This window comes from Gossypium raimondii, chromosome 11 (assembly GCF_025698545.1).
Source record: "Gossypium raimondii isolate GPD5lz chromosome 11, ASM2569854v1, whole genome shotgun sequence".
In the NCBI taxonomy this organism is placed as follows: domain Eukaryota; kingdom Viridiplantae; phylum Streptophyta; class Magnoliopsida; order Malvales; family Malvaceae; genus Gossypium; species Gossypium raimondii.
The window spans coordinates 27,626,633-27,644,482 of record NC_068575.1 but is presented as its reverse complement, the minus strand read 5'-3'; the positions used below and the strand labels follow the sequence as shown (position 1 = coordinate 27,644,482).

The 17,850-nt window shown below is 35.9% G+C and overlaps 1 non-coding gene across 1 annotated transcript; it reads left to right on the top strand.

The window, feature by feature from the left end:
* The first annotated feature begins 1,054 nt into the window (after nucleotides 1-1,054).
* LOC128035199 (small nucleolar RNA R71) lies at nucleotides 1,055-1,161 on the top strand. The gene has a single exon (XR_008191600.1). It is a non-coding gene; the product is annotated as a small nucleolar RNA R71 (small nucleolar RNA).
* Nucleotides 1,162-17,850: the final 16,689 nt, after the last annotated feature.

The window sequence follows — 17,850 nt, the reverse complement described above, 5'->3', positions numbered from 1 at the left end:
TGAATTGAATCTCCTGCTTCGTTTCTGAAGTCTTTGAGGGTAGGGTGGTGGTGGTTTCATTACTGGGACTTATTCTGGTTGATTTGTCTTTGGCAGCAATTCTGCATCATACGACATTGTTAGTTGGTCAGAATTAGCTGGTCCTGAGGTTACTTTATTGGGTTTTACAGATTCTGGTTCTGGTGAAAATGGAATTTCAACACTTGGTTGAACTTCTTCTGAATCTTGAGCGTCAGCTGGCTCCTTTTCAACTTCGACAGTGTTGGGCTCTACTATCTTCCCATTCCTCAATGTCAATGCTTTACAATGTTCCTTCCCCAGATTTCTCAGATTCTCTGTGTCACTAGGTAGAGCACCTTATGGTCAGTTCCTGAGTTCAGTAGCAAGCTGGCCCACTTGATCCTCCAAATTCCTTAGAGTGGCATCGTTTTTCGCCATGTATGCCTTTAATAGATTCTCTAAGCTACTGGATGGTTTTGCTTGTGTTCGTTTCTAAACTTGTTGGGGGAAACTAGGCGGCTGAGTTGGTCTAGGTTGGGCGTAAGAGTTACTGGTTCCAGCCCATTGGTTACTCTAGGAAAAATTAAGGTGATTTTGTCACGATGAGTTATAAAAGTTGGATTGCAGTCCTTGCCTTCCTCGGTTTTGGTTTTGGTTACCCATGTAATATACGAATTCGGGGTTCAATGGACATTCTTCAAAAAAATGTCCTTCCCCACAATACACAGAGGCTATATTCTCAAATTGGTTAGGTGGTTGGGTTACAAAACTGTTAGACCCATTAGTGGTAAGATTCTTAAGCATTTAGAATATTGAAGATACGTGAGATGCGAGTAAAGTGAGAGCGTCCACTTCATGTATTCCTGCGACTCATCTTCCTAATGCTGCTCAATTGGTTGGCCAGTGATAATTGTTGCTTGCAATCATCTCAATAATTTCACAAGCCTCATTATAAGACTTAGAAAGGAGAGCACCATTAGCAGAGGCGTCCACTACCATCCTAGTGTGAGTGTTGAAACCATTATAGAATTTCTCAAGTAGAATGCAATGTGGGATTCCATGATGAGGGCACTTTCGTAATAACTCTTTGTACCTTTCCCATGCCTCATACAGGGGCTCATCATCCTTTTGTTGGAAGGCAGTGATCTCATTCCTCAACTTGGCATTCTTGCTCGGTGGGAAATCCTTCATGAGTAATCTCTCGGCTAACTCTTGCCATGTAGAAATGGAGTTTGGTTGCAATGAGTTCAACTAGGCATGAGCTCTGTCCCTTAGCGAATATGGGAACAACTTCAGTCGTAATGCGTCTTCGGGTACTCCGGCTAACTTTAAAGAATCACCCACTTCCATAAATAGTCTTAAGTGAAGATGAGGATATTCAGTAGGCATTCCATAGAATTGGCCCATAGTCTAAAGCATCTGGAAAATGACTGGCTTCAGCTTGAATTGTTGTGCCTCGATTTTGGGTCTCCTAATACCCGGATTAAGATCATTAAATACTGGCACGACATACTGTCGTAAAGCTCTATCCCTATCATCAGCAATAAGGATAGGATTCTGAGCAAGGTTTACTCTGTTTCCTTTATTTATATTCCCAAAGTTCATCTCTTCGGTCCTTCTCTGGTTCGCTTGTCTTCTTCGTTGTTGAAAGGTTCGTTCTATTTTAGGGTCCATAGAGAGTAAGTCGATAATTTGATCAATACTCATAAACACCTGAAATAATCACAGAAATATTAAGTAAGTGAATATTTAAACAAGAAAATAACTAAACCAAAATGTAAAAATAGATTCATAAATAATGGCTTTTTTTAAAAAAAAAACAGTCCCCAACAACGGCGCCAAAAACTTGAAATGACGAAAATGTGCAAGTGTACACAATCGCAACAAGTAATAAAGTGACAAATAAATGTCGAGTTATCGTACCCACAGGGACTGTAAATGAATTACTTATGAAAGTAGGTTTAACCACTTTGGTGAAAGAAAAATATTTGGATTTGGGAAATGAATAAAAACTAGAAAACAAAGTAAAATAAAATAAAGTTCTAATGCACGATTTCAAAAGATGATTTTAATCAAGATCAACATGTTATTGCACATTTCCTTACCATAGAATCATTAAACTTATGCTTATACTTGTTACTAATAAATCACGACAACCCAGTAATTGGCTAACTTATGAACATATTTACAAATCAAAAATCCATTCATCTCTTGTACACATTCCTATGTCAATTTGACCGATAAAACAGATTTATAAAGATAAGCATGTTATTGCAGATACATACTTATTAGATTAAACAATCTCTCGCATATTTCTATGTTGATTCAAACAATTAATTTGACCTAATAAACATATAAAAGACTATGTGAGGTAACAAAGTATCATTACCTTGAAACAGTTTAATCACAATAATCTTGCAAGTTATGTAAGGTATATGTATTGCCAAATACAATGCTAATCTAATCTTTAGCTACCTTAGAAGAATTAAACATGCACTGATTAAATACTGTGTCCATTACTTACAATTTCAAAGTGTTTAAATAATTAATTCTTTAGTTATCTTACAATTGTGATGCAAGAATAACTTAATCATGGTTTTACTTAATCAAACATTTTACCGAGGCCTATAACAGCATAAACATAAATTTAACAAATCAAGAGGACGGAATGCAATCAAGCAAACACGAATTAAATTCAAGCTAAGCTGATTAAATTAACCATTCCAATAGCATAAATATTCATAGATATGATTATCATAAAAACAACAAAAATTAAAGAGATAAGGAACAAGAATCAAATCCGGTGGTTTTCCGTGGCTTGACTAGGTTGTTCCGTTCTTCCTTCTTTGTTGTCCTTGCCGGTCAAGGCTGCTATGAACACTCAATTGTTGCTTCAAAATGGTTGAAGAATACCCCTTTCCCAAGATGATAAATTGGCACAAGAGCAAGGAACTTTGAATGAGAAAATGAGAGAAAAAAGTGAGAGAGGAGAGAAGAGTTGTGAGAGAATAGATGTGAATGAGGGATGCTTTGAATGGGCAGCGAAGGGGGTTTATGTAGCTGAATGTGGCTGCTAAAAATAGAAAATTTCAGCAGCTAAAGAGCCCCTTCATGGCCGGCCATCCTACATGGCAAAGTTGAGACTTTTAACTTTGCTAAAATTAACCTGGGGCAAATCGAGAAAGCCTTAATTTATGGTGAGGTTTGAATGCAATTTGGAAGTCTTCCAAGGGCCTTTTTGCAGCTCATTTAATCAGCTAAAATGATGATTTGGGCCAGCATTTGAACGGTTCTAGGTTGCCCAATTGGTGGCTGGTTCGGTTCGCTCAAATTTGGTTCAACTGGTGCGGTTCAACTGGGCCCTTCTTCCATAATTAATTAAAATTAATTTATTTAGCCCAAATTAAATTGGGAATAAATGAAAATTAATTATATTATGAATTAATACACATATTTGGACTGTCTTAGGCTGGAAATTATTTTTCCTTGTTACTTCGAATTGCTTCTCGGTTTTGTTCTTCTAACGGTGTCTGCCGGGTCAATTTTTGCCCTTTGTATGAATCTGTCAAAAATAATCAAATTGTAAAATTGACTAAAAATTAAAATTTTCAAATTTTTAATACAATTTAATTCTTTTATAAAAATTATTAATTTTATGATAAAAATTCTATCGAAATTTCATGATTTTAAGTAAAATTAAGTATGAAAAAGTATATAAATCTTTGTGTTTCTACACCCCCAAACTTAAATCATTGCTTGTCTCGAGTAATGCACAAATTTGAAAAGAATTTTCTCGGAAACAGTTTTTGAAAACTCCTTCAGACCAACATTCTTCCAAAAATCATGAAATCAATATACTTATGCTCAAAAACAAGAAATTTGATGATTATGCTACTCAAGTATATATATTGTTCAAATTAATCTCAACAATTACTACAATAGAAAAATTAGACTAAATTTTTATTAATAAAGACATGTTAATCCATACTAATTTGATTTTAATCCCTTATTCAAAATTAAACTTCAATCATTAAGCTTAACTGATGTTTTCATATGTTGAACAGAGCAATTTCAAATTAATCCGGTATTTTTTTTACCAAAAGTGGCCAAGTACAGGTCAGAAGAAAACATTTTGATGTGAAACTTCCACCCAAAACACGACATTCTCCTTTCGCAACAGCAAGACTTGGGCAAGTAAGTCTACAAAACCATCTCTAAGCTGAAATGGGAGACTTTATGCAGTCATCCTGAAAGCTATTCTCCTTCATTTGTACGTGATTTTTATGCTAACCTTTATGACCATGAGTTAGGGTTCATCCTTGTTCGGGAAGGCTTAATCCCATGGGATGCTAAAAAAATCAATGAGTTGTGCAACACTAAAGTAGATGTAGATGAACACTCCGAGTTCATTGAATATATCACAGATGACAAAGAGGCCTGTTGGTGAAGGATTTATGTGTCTAAGGAGAATTGTGGATAGGTTCACATAAAGGGAATTATACGATGCATTGACTCTTCCTAACACTGTAAAGCAAAATCTGGTTTCATTTTGTCCACTTCCGGCTATGGTCTTCTACTCACAGCACCACAATCACGCTCGATAGAATGTGCCTGATACATTCAATTTTCAAGGGTAGAAGGATTCATGTCGGCGTAATACTCCACCAGGAAATTACTGACTGCACTGCAAGGCAAATTGGAATTTTGGTTTTCCCATCATTGGTGATGCTATTGTGCCAAGAGAAAGGGGTTGTGCCCCGTGATGATGATGAAGTCCTGGATAATAAGGGCCTGATCAATGAAGCCTCTATTGAAAGAATGAACCGTGGCAAAGATACACTGACAATGAAGGAGGCAAAGACAAGCAAGACGAGGAAGGGAAAAACCAAGGCAGAAAGCAAGGGAACAAACCTGACTGTAGAGACATCATTGTTGCACAAAATGAAGGATATCGAAAAGTTGGCCAATTCCATCAGTACTAAGCAGATCAGGCTTGTTACTACAATAGAAGATATAGAGAGATCACAAAATTTGTTCTATTCTTATATCAAGGCCTAGAACAACTCTATTGTAGCCGCATTAAGTCAGTTAAGCCTGGTCCCACTCCTAGAATTTCTAGTGTTCCCACTAATCATCCGAGATTATGAACTCTTATTCGAGGATGATGACTTAGGAGACCGAGATAGATCAGTGGCATCCTCGCCCATTGTGCACATCTATTTTAATGAGAAATAAGAGGAATCAATGAACAATAAGAAGTACATGCAAAGGATTGATAGCCTGGTCGAGGGTTATTTCATTACTGGTCAAGAAAAACCTACTATTTTGGAGGAAGTTGCTGTTGGAGAGAAGGAAGTCCTTGTTGTAGATGTGAAAAAGAAGCAAGATGAAGAAGATGCTAAGAAAGAATCTGCTCAAAACATTGTCACTGCACCCGAGTTTATAGGTGCAACTACTGATAATTTGGAGCGAAATGGAGCTAGACCAGTGGAAGCTATAGAGGAAGCAACCGAATGCCAAGGTAAAGCTAGAACCTAAGGATCAATTGAGGACTGTACGAAGCCCAAAGAAAAGAAAAAAATGCTTAAAAGACTAAAAGCGCAAGAAGGAGGAGAAAAAGAGGAGGAAGAAGAAACATCATGCACCAACATCTGTGGCTGAGGAAAATTGTGTTAGTTTATTTTCAGTTTTTTTTAGCTGTAGTGTTCATGCATTGCACGTAGTTGTAATTTTTATTTTGTTAGTGCACATTGTTGTTGCATTTCTATTGTCATTGCATTTTTATTTTAGTGCATTAAGGACAATAAAAAACTTTAAGTCTGGGGGAATGCATATGAGGTTTGGAAATACACCCATATTTCAATTTCTTTTTGTTTAATGAAGCTTGCAAGGTTTATTTGTGGTTAATGTAAATGTGTTTGAAAATTTTTGTTCCATTCGATGCTTAATTCTTGAATCATGTGAATTATCACTAAATGAGATGGATAAATTTTACTGAATGTTGTATCTTCAATTTTTGTTACTTCTCATGAGCAAGGGTATAGTAATGCAACAATATCCTTTATTCACAAAAAAATAAAAAAGAGACATATATTTATGATCTTCATAGATACTTAGTTTTGTACAATAAATGATGTATTGGTAGATAGAGTTTAGGAATTGAAGCATGATGCTGGTTTTGATGAACTTTCAATCTTATTCATTCATACTTATGTATTGTCGATGCAATATTCTGTCATCTGAATGTGACTCATTTATTCAGAATTTACATGATTCAAGTTACTAGAATGATCATTTGCCTTAGTGAATTCTTGTGTAGCCTTGCTAGTTTCTATTTTACTTGAGGATAAGTAAAAACTCAAGTTTGGGGGTGTGTGATAGTACGAGAAATAACATATGTTTTCTCCCTACATATTGGTTAATTTGTCCCCATTTAGTTATCATTAGCACATATTTTAGCATTTTAAGTTCAATAAATTGCATTTTATAACTTAGGGGATCTTAGCCTATTTATCCTTAATTTTGTCATGTTTTGGTATCAATGTCGCTGCATGAGTATTTCCAGATTGCACCCAGAATTGTCACCACACCTGATAGCTGTCCAGATAAGAATAAAAATGTGTGAGTTGTCCAGTCTGGTATAACCAACTTGTACGTACAGAGGCAGCATGATTCTGATTAAAGAACACCTGTACTGTTTGGAAGAATATAAATATTCACGTGAACAGGAAAAAAAGGGAGGCTTTTTGGGGGGTAATGTCTTCTTCAACCTATCTTTTGAAGCTTTTCGGCTATGGTTGCTTAAGTCTCCTATGGGTGAACCGACGTGAAAGGGACGCAGATCAGCTCCTGATGAGGAGCCCTGAGTGCGACACTAGAAAGAATAGAGAGATTCAAGTCGAGATTGTCTAGGAATAGTATTCTTCACTTGTTTCTTTTATATTTCTTTTCTAAACGATGGTGATTACTTTCTATTTCATGTTTGTATGGAAGTACACATGATATTTGGGTTCAATATTATTTTTTTCAATCTTGCTTCTACTATTTAATCTTTGGGTTTGAATGTTTTTAGCATGGAAGTTTTATTGCGGTCACTAACATTGGAAAGTGCAGCGACAGGTCAAGCTAACAAGCATGACAACGGAAGTTGCTTGAGCATTAGAGGAATTTAATCCACTTTTTCTTATTGGTGTTCCATTGCCATCATCGAAAGGTTTGGTTAATGTGCATGTGTAAGTCTTAGATTAAATATAGAAGTTAAGATTAGTAAGATATTCATTGCAATTTAATGCATTGACAATTACCTATCCTTTTATACCTTGTGAGCACTTAGTATTCTGTTGAATATTCACATTGGGGATCCCAGTTTATCATTATCATATTTAATCTTATTTTTTTCAAGTTATTGCTTCAATAAATACTCTCACAATTTATCTCGTTTCTATCTATTTATTGCACTAACATTGATAGACAAAAGACAACCATCCTCGTGGGATCGATATCCTACAGACTTATATCTGTCTACTATACTTGCATCGACACTGTACACTTGCACATTATTGTTGTAACGTTAAACAGCTGATCAAGTTTTGGCACCGTTGTCGAGGATGGCGTCTGTTTGATATTTGTTTTTGTTTTTGCACTTTGTTTTTTATTATATAATATTTAGTTGTCACTAACTAGTTTTCTTTTTGTCACTATTTTCACATTTTATTTTAGGTGTTTGATTACCCGAAGCAATTCGATTTTATTGCCAATTTTGATCCAAAAATTGAAAGAATCATTCAGAGGAGGCTTCAAGAACAAAGGAATATGGCTTTACCAAGATACAATGAATCAATACCCCAGGTGTAACACCAAAATGCTAATGACCCACCGTTGCTGCAAGACGTTCAAATACAAAACAAGACTATATGCGGCTTTGTAGTGCTTGCCTTGGATGACTTACAACCGAGATTTGTTAGGCCAGCAATCCAAGTTGGGAATTTTGAAGTCAAGCCAGTAATGTTTCAAATGTTGAATTCTAATTGGCAATATGTTGGACTGCCACATGAAGATGCGTGAGAACATCTTCAATCTTTTTTATTGATTTGTGCTTCCTTTAGTCAACAGGCGTTCCTGATGACGCTTTGAAGATGCAATTATTTCCTTATTCCTTGTAGGGAAGAGATCATACTTGGTTCCTTGGGCTACTTGTCGGATCAATTACTTCTCGAAATGCACTAGCAATACAATTTGTTATGCGCGTTAATCCGCCAACAATGAATGCTCGTCTTCGAAATGATGTTACAGCTTATCATTAGCTAGATGATGAGAATCTTCACACTACATGGTAACATTATAAATCTTTTCTTTGTTGTTACCCCATACACGACATTCGATAGGAAACACAAATTGAAATTTTCTATAATGGGCTGAATTCACACACGAGGAATCTTGTTGACGCATCAACCAATGGTTATTTGCTGGATTGTACTTATAATGATACAGTTGAAATTCTTGAGAGAATTCCTCAGAATGATTAGCAATATCCTATCTCTAGAGCTGCAGAAGCAAAAGTTACTCCGGGAGTTATTGAATTGGACGCAATTTCTGCACTTAGTGCTCAAGTTTCTTCTCTTGCAATTATGATAAAAAAATTTCAAGGGACTAGTGATGTTACACCTATATAAGTCGCTCAACAAGTTGATGTTCCTACCTTTTGTTGTGAGATTTGCAGTGACAAACATAGCTATGAAGATTGTCCACAACATGTAGAGAATGTCTTTTATGTCAGTAACATCCGCAACAATTCTTATGGCAACTCTTATAACAATTTTTCACGCAATCAACAATCTTGGGAAACTCAAACTACTGGAAAAAATGCTACGACATTCCGATATGGGAATATTCCTACTTAAGGAAAATATAATCCAAGACAAGGGAATTACAATCAACAATAGTAGAACTACAATCAGCACACTTAGATGCATCAATAAAAAAGCCAGATGCATCCACATCAGAATCAGATGTAGCCACAACACTCTTCAATGTCGAATCAGCATGTTCAAGGACATAGACAACAACACTACACACAAGCTTCTCCTTGTGACCCGTTAGCTGCTCTTGAGGCTTTAATGCGAGAGCATATTACTCGTACATAAGCTATTATGCAAGGGAATTCATCTTCTATTCTGGCGTTGAAGGCAAAATTAGGACAACTTTCTTTGAATCTTAATACTTACCACTGGGCACACTACCTAGTGACACGAAAAATCCCAGTCCAAGGAGGAAAGAACACAGCAAGACTATCACTCTTAGGAGTGGTAAACAAACTGGTGAGCCGACTACAAACTCTGCTGGAACACCTCATGGTACTGGTGAAGATATCCTTAGTGAAAAGGTTGAATCTGAAGAGCTTGTCAATGTACCAGACAAAGAAGTTCCACAAATTGTCACTCATATGCCTAATATCTGACCCTTGAAACTTTCGAGGCAATCAAAGGTGTCGGTGCAATCAGATGTATCTCCACCTTTACCTTTTCGACAAAGATTCAAGGAGAATGAGAAGGATAAACAGTACCAACAGTTCCTAAACACACTGAAGTAACTTCAGGTCAATATTCCTTTAGAAGACGCTCTTGTGAAAATTTAGAATTATGAGAAATTTATGAAGGAGATCTTGTTCAAGAAGAAAAAGCTTAACGATATCGAAACTATTGCACTCACAAAAGGCTGTAGTGCTATTTTAACAAATAATTTGCCCCCCAAAATGAAAGATCCTGGGAGCTTTACTATCACATGTTCAATTGACAACCATTATTTGGGCAAGGTTTTATGCGACTTGGGAGCTAGCATCAACCTAATGCCACTATCTACTTTCAAAAAGATGGTAATTAGTCACATGAAACCTATTCCAGTGACATTGCAACTAGCAGATCGATCCTTGCCTCAAACTAAAGACCAAATCAAAGACATCTTAGTTCATATCGATAAATTCATTTTTCTGGCTGATTTTATCATACTTGACTGCGAGGAAGACAAGGAGACTCCCATAATGTTGGGACGACCATTTTTAGGCACCGGACGAACTTTTATTGATGTTTACAAAGGTGAACTAACCATACGACTTAATGATGAGCATGTTACCTTCGATGTTTTTGAACCTATTCAATGTAATGATAAAGAAGAATGTCATATTTTCGATGTGCTAGATTATCTAATTGAGGAAGAATTCAATGAACAAAGCACAATACTTTCTGAGGAGTTTGCAGTGACATCTGATGATAAATTCTTAGATGATTGTGACAGCATGGTTGAAGTTAATAATATTGAACTCAGGCATGACTGGTAGATTGAATCCTTAGACTTAGCCAACAGAACAGCTCTAATTTTCCAGCCATCGATTGATGAAGCTCCTACTCTGGAATTGAAACGGCTACCTACTAATCTTAAATATGTTTTTCTTGGTGCTAACAATAATCTCCCAGTTATTGTCTCTACAACATTGGATGTAACCCAAAAAGAGAAATTGGTTCATATTCTTAAGCAACATAAATGAGCTATTGCTTCGAGTATTACCGATACTCGAGGCATTAGTCCATCTTTTTTCATGCACAAGATCAAGTTGGATGATGAAGGCAAGCAAGCGATTGAGCAACAAAGAAGATAAAATGAGAAGATGAAGGAAGTTGTTAAGAAAAAAATTATAAAATGGCTTGACGCTAGAATTATCTACCCTATTTCTGATAGCAACTAGGTAAGTCTAGTGCAATGCGTTCCTAAAAAGAGTGGCATCACTATGATTAGCAACGACAAAGATGAATTAATTCCTACACGTATTCCAACGAGATAACGATTCTGTATGGATTATCACAAACTTAATACTGCCACAAGGTAGGACCATTTCCCACTTCCTTTCATTGACCAAATGTTGGACAAGCTTGCTGGAAGAGCCTATTACTGCTTCTTAGACGATTATTCTAGGTACAATCAAATTGATATTGCACCATAAGATCAAGAGAAAATAACTTTCACCTGTCCCTTTAGTACTTTTACTTTTCGTCGTATGCCTTTCGGTCTTTGCAAGGCACCAGCCACATTTCAAATGTGCATGATGACAATATTCTTAAATATGATTGGATATTCTTTAGAGGTTTTTATGAATAATTTCTTAGTCTATGGGAATAATTTTGATCATTGTGCTGATAGTTTGGATAAAGTATTGACACGATGTGAAGATACATATCTTGTTTTAAATTTGGAAAAATGTCATTTCATGGCAACTGAAGGCATTGTGTTAGGCCATCGCATCTCTAGTCCAGGTATTGAAGTAGACAAAGCTAAAGTGGAAATCATTGAGAAATTACCTCCATCGACAAATGTGAAAGGTATTCGCAGTTTTCTTGGGCATGCAAGGTTTTACTGAAGATTTATTAGAGATTTTACAAAAATTGCAAAACACTTGTGCTCATTGCTAGAACAGAATCAAAAATTCTTCTTTGACGATCATGTTTGGATGCATTTATTCAATTAAAAAAGCTGCTAGTAAATGCACCAATTGTCGTTGCACCAGATTGGTCTCAACCTTTTGAAGTTATGTGCAATGCAAGTGACTTTGCTATGGGTGCTATTCTAGGACAACGCAAGGGAAAAATATTTCACTCAATCTATTATGCTAAAAAAACTCTTATAGGGGCTCAAATCAATTATACCACTACAGAGAAAGAATTGTTGGTTGTAATCTTTGCTTTCGACAAGTTTCGTTTGTATCTTGTTAGTGCAAAGGTTACCGTATTTATTGATCACTTGGTGTTGAGATATCTTTTTACTATTGCAAGAATTCGACATCGAGATAAAAGACAGCAAAGGTTCAAAGAATCAAGTTACAGACCATCTGTCTCGATTGGAAGTTGGTAGCAAAGATGGAAACATACTTCAAATTGTCGACGCATTCTCAGATGAGAAGTTATTTGCTGTAGATTTTGTTAATTATCTAGTGTGTGGAAAACTCCCATTGGGTGTCACAGGCCATAAAAAAAGAAAGATTTCTTCGTAGTGAAGTATTATTGGAATGAGTCTTATTTATTCAAGGAATGCAATGACAACATCATTCGGCGTTGTGTTCCAAAAGAGGAGATGCTTTGATCCTGAAGCACTATCATGATGCTCCTTACAGAGGTCATTTCGGTGGCATGTAAACTGCTGCTAAGGTTCTCCAATTAGGATTCTACTGGCCTTCATTATTCAAAGATGCCCACAATTTTGTGAATCAATGCGATAGGTGTCAGTGCACTGGTTCTATATCCCAATGCAATGAAATGTTGAAGTAGCCAATTATGGAGGTTGAATTATTTGAGATTTTGGGTATGGATCTTATGGGACCATTTCCAAGTTCATTTGGAAATATTTATATATTAGTAGTTGTTGACTATGTCTTGAAGTGGGTTGAAGTTAGACCTGTCGAAGTTGTTGAAGTATTTCCTCATGGTGCAGTCACAATCAGAGATTTACATGATGGACACAAGTTCAAAGTGAATTGACAGCGGTTGAAACACTATTTTGCGAATATTAATCAAAATCAGGTAGAGACCAGTAAATTGGTTGTAATATTTTAAATTTTTATTGAATTTATCATTATGTGATTTTATTTTCTTTTATATTTTGCTTTATTAAAGTTTGTTTTACTTTTTTTTTTGCAGAATAATTAGATACCATTGTCGACGCACTTGGGCTTTATTGTCAACACAGTTTGTACTATTGTACTGTCACTTATGACTCACCAAGAATGAGGGCATATCAGAAATTTTAGATCCCACCGTTTGATCAAAAGTGACCTAACCGTCTGATTTGTCTAAGGAAGCACAACTCTCATTGGACATATTTATTCCCACAAGCTTTATATCCCTTCACAAAAGTCACGCCTTTCCATCTTCTTCTTTCACTCGCTATAAACCCCCTCTCCACTGTGTCGACTGTAACACATACAAAGCAGCCATTTTTATTCACTTTCTCTTCCCCAAGCTCGTACCTTTACAACTTTAAATTGTCTTCACTCAACAAAATATGGCCAGAATGAGAGGATCAGTCAAAAAATCCACCAAGTCTGTTGAAGAACACTCGTCCTCTGCAGCTGCAGTTCGTGACCCGGAATCCTCCATGCCAATGAGAAAAAAAGCCAGTGATCTTTTTAACAAAAGTGGCCAAGGACAGGTTTCAAGACAATAGTTTAAAGAGAAACTTCCACCACCCAAAACACGACATCCTCCTTTCGCAACAACAAGACGGGCAAGCAAGTCTACAAAACCATCTTTAAGCTAAAGTGGAAGACTTTTTCCACTAATCCTGGAAGCTAATCTCCTTCATTGGTACATAAGTTTTACACTAACCTTTATGACCATGAGTTAGAGTTCATCATTGTTCGAGAAGGCTTAATTCCATGGGATGCTAAAAAAATCAATGAGCTGTGCAGCATTAAAGTGGATGTAGATGAACACTTTGAGTTCATTAAGGATATCAAAGACGACAAAAGAAACCTGTTGGTGAAGGATTTATGTGTCGAAATAGCATTGTGGACAGTTTCACATCAAGGGAACTATATGATGCATCAGTGCTTCCTAACACTGCAAAGAAAAATCTGGTTTCATTTTGTTAACTGTCGGCTACAACCCTCTACTCACATCACAACAGTCACCCTTGATAGAATATGCCTGATACATTCAATTGTCAAGGGCACAATGATTGATGTCGATGCAATATTCCACCAGGAAATTGCCGACTGCGCTGCAAGGCAAACTGGAATTTTGGTTTTCCCATCGTTGATGATGCTATTATGCCAGCAGAAAGGGATCGTGCCTCGTGATGATGAAGATGTGCCGATCAATGAAGCCTCTATTAAAAGAATGACTCGTGGCAAAGATATGCCGACAATGAAAGAGGAAGAGTCAATCAAGACGAGGAAGGGCAAAACCAAGGGAGAATGTAAGGGAACAAACTTGACTGCAAAGACATCATTGTTACACAAAATGAAGGATATCGAGAAGTTGGCCAATTCCATCAGTAATAAGCAGATCAGGCTTGTTGCTACAATAGAGGATATAGACAGATCATAAAATTTGTTCCATGCTTATATCAAGGCCTAGAACAACTCTATTGTAGCTGCATTAAATCATTTAAGCTAGGTCCCACTCCCAGAATTTAGAGTGTTCCCACTGATCATCCGAGATTATGAAATTTCATCTGAGGATGATGACTTAAGGGATCGGGATAGATCAGTGGCATCCCCACCTATTGTGCATGTCTCTGTTGATGAGAAAGAAGAGGAATCAATGGAAATTGAGGAGTGCATGCAAATGATTGACATCCTGGTCGAGGCTGACTTCATTGTTGGTCAAGAGGAATCGACAGAAGCTGTAGAGGAAGCAATCGATCATGCCGGGGTAGAGCTCAAACCTGAGGAGCGATCCGAGGACCGTGTGAAGACCAAAGAAAAAAAGAGAAAGCGCTCCAAAGATAAAAAGCATAATGAGGAGAAAAATAGGAGGAAGAAGAAACATCGTGTAGCCACATCGGTGGCTGACGAAAACTGAGTTTGTTTATTTTCTTTTTTTTAGCCGTAGTGTTCATGCATTGCACATAGCTGTAATTTTTATTTTGTTAGTGCACATTGTCGTTGCATTTCTATTGTCAATGCATTTTAATTTTAGTGCATTGAGGACAATGCAAACTTTAATTTTGGGGGAATGCATATGGGGTTTGAAAATACACCCACATTTCAAATATTTTTTAGTTTAATGATGCATGCAAGGTTTATTTGTGGTTAATGCAAATGTGTTTAAATTTTTTTGTTACATTCGATGCTTAATTCTTGAATCATGTGAATTATCAATAAATGATTTGGATAAATTTGACTGAATGTTGTATCTTCAATTCTTTGATGAATGATTTAGGTTGCATTAGTAATGGATGACTAGTAGCATTCCTTGAATCTTGAATGGATCTGCCTTTTAAAGCTGCTTATATATATAGTTAAGAATAAGAGATACTCCAAAGTGGGTGTATTGTGAAATGTTAAAGATGGAGTACTCCAATGCAAGCATTAGAAAAATGTATCTGGCCAAAGGCTGTCGCTGTATGAGTGTGTGTCGGTGCAATTACGTACTCCATGGGAGTTTGTTACACTCCATCATTACTTCTTAGGAGCAAGGGTACAGTAATGGAACGATATCCTTTATTCACAAAAAAAATAAAGAAGAGACATATATTTATGATCTTTATAGATACTATGTATTGTACAATAAATGTTGTATTGGTAGATAGAATTTAAGATTTGAAGCATGATGCTGGTTTTGATGAAGTTGCAATCTTATTCATTCATACTTATGTATTGCCAATGCAATATTCAGTCATCTGAATATGACTCATTCATTGGGATTTTAGGTGATTCAAGTTGCTAGAATGGTCATTTGCCTTAGTGAATACTTGTGTAGCTTGCTAGTTTCTATTTTACTTGAGGACAAGTAAAAACTCAAGTTTGGGGTGTGTGATAGTACTAGAAAAAACATATGTTTTCTCCCTACTTATTGGTTAATTTGTCCCCATTTAGTTATCTTTAGCACATATTTAACACATATTTAGCATTGTCAGTTCAGTTAAGTGCATTTTATAACTTAGTGTATCTTAGCCTATTTATCCTTAATTATTTCATGTTTTGGTACCGATGTCGTTGCATGAGTATTTCCATATTTTGCCCAAAATTGTCATTGCACTTGACAGTTGTCCGGATAAGAAAAAAATGTGTGAGTTGTCCAGTCTGGTATAACCAACTTGTACATACAGAGGCACTATGATTCTGATGAAAGGACACATGTGCTATTTGGAAGAATATAAATATTCACGTGAAAAGGAAAAAAAGGAGACTTTTGGGGGGTATTTTCTTCTTCAACCTATCTTTTGAAGCTTTTCGACTATGGCGACTTTAGTCTCCTACAGGTGAACCAAAGTGAAAGGGACGTAAATCAGCTCCTGACGAGGAGCCTTGAGTGCAACATAAAAGGGAATATAGATTCAAGTCGAGATTGTCTAGGAATAGTATTTTCCACTTGTTTCTTTATATTTTTTTCTAAACAATGGTGATTACTTTCTATTTCATGTTTGTACGAAAGTACACATTATTTCTGGGTTAAATGCTATTTTATTCAATGTTGCTTCTACTATTTAATCTTTGGGTTGAATGTTTTTAGCATGGAAGTGTTATTACGGTCACTGACACTAGAAAGTGCAGCGACAGTTCAAGCTAACAAGCATGCCAACAGACACTACTTAAGGCTTAGAGGATTTTAATCCACTTGTTTTTAATAGTGTTCTATTTTCATCACCAAAAGGTGTGGTTCATGTGCATGTTTAAGTCTTAGATTAAATATAGAAGTTAAGCTTGGTAATATATTCATTGCAATTTAATGCATCGACAATCACGTATTATTCTGTTGAATATTCACGTTGGGCATCCCAGTTTATCATTGATATATTTAATCTTATTGTTTACAAGTTATTGCTTCAACAACTACTCTTACAATTTATCTCGTTTCTACTTATTTATGGCACTGACATTGACAGAAAAAAGACAACCATCCTTATTGGATCGATATCCAACAGACTTATATCTATCTACTATACTTGCATCGACAATGTACGCTTCCACATTATTGTTGTGATCTTAAACAATTGATCAATAAACAAGAATGGCTTGTATTAGGTTGATATTAGAAAGGTTGTTTGTAGGACAAATTCTTGAACAAACGAACTTTATCCATAGTTTTGCTCTTGGAGTCATTAATGCTTGGTTGAAATTCTCAGGTATTGTTGTGCTTGTTTGATATGTCCATACTTCTTTCTCTTCTGTCAGAAATTTTAATACCTCCTCCATTCTATGTTTTTAAATTCTTTGATATATGTTTTGTATAGATAATCTCGGTAATAATGCGGAGCATCATAAAATTGACAAATACTTATTTTAGTTACTAGAACATTGACCCCTTTTACTTTAACATATGTCCATAGCTCGTAGTATGGTCTCGCTGCTTCTCTCTTTTAATACAAGATAGAATTCCTGCACCATAAGTATTATTGTTGGTTCTTCTAGTGGCAAGTAGAAGTTAGTCTATTCTCTTTTTGTTTCAATTTTCCACGCTCTTTTATAGTTTCTCATTAATGGACTGAATCCCTGTTCTTGAATGAATGTGTACAACTACATCCATTGTAGATATTTTTTTATGTTGTTTTCCTGAAATTCAATAGATGGATTCATAATGTTATATCAAAATCTATAACTATTCAAACCTGAATGTTGCTGTGGTATTGCTCTCTGAAATTATAGTGCTTCCTTGAACATCAACAGAAGGATCTTGTTTTCTACACAACGTTTGGAGATGATGAACAGATTTGTATGGTCTATTTATCTCAGAGGAAGATAGTGATACAATAAAGAGTTATAGTTGTGTTAGGTAAATTATTTCTTATCAATAAGGAGTTAAAGAGATTTAAATCTACTAAAATTCTATTACAAAAAGTCAGTTGTAAGTTAAAATTTGGATGGCAACTTACAAATCTATCGAAATTCGAAGTAGCAAAGTAAACTATTTTTCACACTTAAAGAGCATGAATATAAGCATTTTCATTACAATTTAGTTAAGTTTCATTAGTTTTACTTACATTCAATAAAATGTGCAAACTGAGTCCTTTATTGATCGGAAGGGCCGAATGAGGCCTAAGGGAGAGCTAACGTACTTTATAAGTGTGTAGGAGACCATTAGAAGGCATTTCAGAATGATACTGGATGCTATGTCGCAACACAGAGGGATTGATGTTGCCATA